The sequence below is a fragment of the Monodon monoceros genome, unplaced genomic scaffold (genome assembly GCF_005190385.1).
Source record: "Monodon monoceros isolate NGI ecotype Baffin Bay Population unplaced genomic scaffold, NGI_Narwhal_1 Super_Scaffold_20, whole genome shotgun sequence".
NCBI classification, from domain to species: Eukaryota; Metazoa; Chordata; class Mammalia; order Artiodactyla; family Monodontidae; genus Monodon; species Monodon monoceros.
In genome coordinates this window covers 52,177,576-52,181,957 of record NW_021703777.1, presented here as the reverse complement: position 1 = coordinate 52,181,957, position 4,382 = coordinate 52,177,576, and the positions used below count along the sequence as shown (strand labels likewise).

The window sequence follows — 4,382 nt, the reverse complement described above, 5'->3', positions numbered from 1 at the left end:
AAACAAGAAGTAACTACCTTCACTTCACAAATGTTAAAGAGAAATGTGAAAACAAACAAACACAACAAGACAGAACCAAAAACCCATCTTGGAAAGTAGGAATAAAGAAGGAATGAACAAAAAATATACGCATCATCTCCTAAAGTCTTAAGGATTGCGGGGAGAGTAGGGGGCAGAGAAAGGAGAAAAAACTATTTTTTTAAGGAATGAAGTAGTATATTCCAAAGGGTAAGGAAATGAGCAGACTATAAGAAATATTAAGAGGACTTAAAATCAAAATAGCTGAGGGAAATTCCAAAGGCTTTTAAATAACTTAGGGAAGGAAATACCCTTTAAAGTACATCTTCAATGCAAATTGTGAAGAAAAGATGTTTTTTATAGCAACTCTCCATAAATTTACGACACAAATATATATCTACGTCTGTAAGAATACAGTGGATTAAAAATTAAATAGCATATGGAACTATCATTTACAGAGTGGATTTTAAAGTTTTATTTGGTTTAATCAAGGAAATGTGAATTTAAAACTACAATGAGGTACCACTAGACACCTGTGTGAATAGCTAAAATTCAAAAGACAAATAATATCAAAGGTTGGCAAAGATGTAGAGTAACTAGAATTCTCATACAATGCTAGAGAGAATGCAAAATAGTACACCCACTTGGAAAACAGTTTGGAAGTTTCTTATAAAGTTACCATAAAGCCCAGTAATCCCACTCCTAGAAGTAAAAACTTATGTCCACACAAAGACGTGTATATGAATATTCATAGCAGTTTTATTCATAATATTTATTTCATTTCTGCCCCAAGTGGATACCCAAAGTTAGAATCAGACTCCAGAGGTTTTAAAGGTTTAGTGCTCCACAAGACTGCCCTCACTTCAGACACTAGCTGCAAGTTTGGGGGCTACCCACACTTATTCTAATTATTCTAATTCATGAGAACAGCTCATGGAATTCATGGAAAGTGCTTTGCTTATGAGTACAGTTTTATTATAAAGGATAAAATTTAGGAATATTTAAACATAAGAGATACTTATGGCAAGGTCTGGGAGGGTCCAGGATGGGGAGCTTCCATGCCTTCTGCCAGTGGAGTCAGGAACCATCACCATCCCAGCACATCAATGTGTTCACCAAATAGGAAGCTATACCAAACCTCATGGCCAGAGTTTTATCAAAATTTCATTATGTTGGCATGACTGATTAAATATTGGCCACATGACTGAACTCAATCTCTGGCTCCCCTTCCATCCTTGAAGGTTAGGAGCTAAAACATCCAACCCACTGATCACGTGCTAGTCCTTTCTGGTGACCAGTCCCCACCCTAATGCTATCTTGGGTCCCCCCCAACATGAGTCACCTCATTAACGTAACAAAGACATTCTTATCACATAAGAAATTCCAGGATTTTTTAATCTCTGTGCCAGAAACTGTGGACAAAGACCGTATATATTCCATCATACCACAATACCTAAAACCCCAAATCAATCAGGGAATTGCCCATCAATCAGGGAATGGATAAACTAAATCATGGTATAGCCACATGATACAGTATTTCTGAGCAATAAAGAAAAGAAAAAACTACTGATAAATGCAACAATAGCATGAACCTCAAAAGCGATAATGTTAAAGAATAAAGCTAGACATAAGACTATATACCCTATGATTCTATTAATATGAAATTCTAGAAAACAAAGAACTATAGAACTATAGTGATGGGCATATGTGTGTGGAGGGGGCAGGGTTGGAAAGGTATGGGATTTAGTGTAAAAAAGAAGGATGTAATTTTGCAGAGAAATAGAAATATTCTTATCTGGATTGTAGTAGTACTTACATAGTTGTATTATATTTGTCAAGACTCTACACTTGTTATGAGCAAATTTATTGGGTATAAATTTTACCTAAATAAAGCTGATATTCATTTTTTTAAGTTATTGTTTTAGAAGATGCTATCCAGCCTCATAGACTAGAAAATAAACATTTTTGATCCTCTTTTCTGAAAAGAAGTAAAAGCCTAAATGTTACTAACCTAAATCAACATCAGTAAAGATGAGAATTTACTTGTTTTTAAGTATAAATAGATTAGAAAATATGAACAGCACAGTACTGATTATGCACAAAGAAAAGTGTACTTTGCACAACATACCCAAGCAACACATAGTGACTCAGCAGTTAAATATGGCAAAGTAGCAAAATAAAATTAGACTTTATTTAAATGCATTAATTACCATATGTCATGGTAAGATTTACATGAATAGAAATAAGCAATAAAAATCAGTGAAAATAAAAGCATATGTCTCAAAGGAAAAAACTTGACATGGGTCTTGGCAATGATTTTTTGGATATGACACCTAAAGCACAAGCAACAAAGTCAAAAATAAACAAGGGGAATACATCAAACTAAAAAGCTTCTGCATAGCAAAAGAAATGATTAACAAAATGAAAAGACAAGCCATGGAATAGGAAAAAATATTTTCAAAGCATACATCTGATAAGGGCTTAATATCCAAAATATAGAACTCATACAACTAAATAATGAAAGAACAAATAGTCCAATTAAAAAATTGGCAAAGGACCTGAACAGACATTTTTTCTGAAGATGACATACAAATGACCAATAGGTACATGATAAGGTGTTCAACATCACTAATAATTAGGGAAATACAAATCAAAACCACAATGAGATATCACTTCATGCCTGTTAGAATGGCTATCATAAAAAAGACAAGTGATAACAAATGCTGGCAAGGATGCGGGGAAAAGGGAACCTTTGTTCACTTGGTAGGATTGTAAGTTGGTGAAACCACTAAGGAGAACAATATGGATGTTCCTCAAAAAATTAAAAATAGAACTACCATATGATCCAGCAATTCTACTTCTGGGTGTATATCTGAAGGGAATGAAAACACTATGATGAAGAGATATCTGCACCCCCATGTTCATAGCATCATTATTTACAATAGTCAAGACATGGAAACAACCTAAGTGTGTATCAATAAATGAATGGATAAAGAAGCTGTGGTATATATATACAATGCAACGTTATTCAGCCTTTAAAAAAGCAAGGAAATCCTACCATTTGTGACTGCATGGATGGACCTTGAGGGCATTATGTTAAGTGAAATGTCAGACAAAGACAAATATTGTATCATCCCACAATACGTGGGATCTTAAAAAAAAAAAAAACTCATAGAAAAAGAGATAGATTTGTGAATATCAGCGGTAGAAGAACTGGGGGGGGAGGGGAAACTGGATGAAGGTGCTCAAAAGGTACAAACTTCCTGTTATTAGATAAGTAAGTACTAGGGATAGATAATACACAACATGACAGCTATAACACTGCTATTAGTATATATGAAATTTGTTGAGAGTGGATCCTAAGAGTTCTCATTACAAGGAAAAAAAAACTTTTTTGTATCTATATGAGATGATGAATGTTAACTAAACTTACTGTGATAATCATTTCACAATATTTGTAAGTCGGATCATTATGCTGTACAACTTAAATTCATATAGTCTGTGTGTCAATTATATCTCAATAAAACTGGAAAAAGTTTAAATTAAAAGAACATACTAGCACTTGTGTTTGTTTTTGTTTAATTTGTGGACAAAGATTTCTAGATAGGTGCAAAAATAAATCCTTATTTGCAACAAGAACTCATTGTTCAGTATGAGTTTTGATACAGATAAAAAGGAACACGATACCTAAAAGAGAATCAAGTGATGGAGGTGTATTGACAAACATAAAGATTGCTTCCAGGACTATAGAGCTGATAATTTCATTCATATTTTAAGCTTTTAAATTATCAGCTGTATTGATTTAGTACTCTAATTTTAGTGTTGACATGAAACAAAGATGGCTTCTTTTTTTAGGCTTTTATCTGGAACACAGTGTCTGAATTTTAAAAAGAATGTCAAATTCAGAACCAGGCAGATCCATCTCCTGACCCTAAACATGTCCTAAGGTAAATCGCTTGAGGAAATTGGATCCCATAGATTACAGGCGGAGAATTTTGAAGTGTGTCCATATTCCACTGGGGATCAAAGAAGCCTAACTAAAAGAATTGTGTTTATTACATTACGGGTTGCCTGGTTACTAAGGGAGGGGAGGCTGCCTTCAGAATCTTACATGAGCATCTCTGAAGATAGAACCTTACCTTTATATTTGTTATACAGGGCTAACTCACATGACAACTTTTTTTTGAAAGGGCTATTTTATCTTGAAGATTATTAGTTTGGAGGAACTAAGGTGATTGGCAGTAGAAAGAATCAGAACCTGTGAAATTCCTTAAAAATTTATTGACAAATAATTTTGCCTATGTTACATATAATAAAAAAAACTTTAAAAAACATATCTCTGATGATGATGAAGTGTTTGTTTT

At 33.6% G+C, this 4,382-nt stretch overlaps 1 non-coding gene across 1 annotated transcript; it reads left to right on the top strand.

Annotated features, from left to right (window-relative positions):
- The first annotated feature begins 3,575 nt into the window (after positions 1-3,575).
- LOC114903284 lies at positions 3,576-3,701 on the top strand. The gene has a single exon (XR_003795676.1). It is a non-coding gene; the product is annotated as a small nucleolar RNA SNORA40 (small nucleolar RNA).
- The last annotated feature ends 681 nt before the right edge of the window (positions 3,702-4,382 follow it).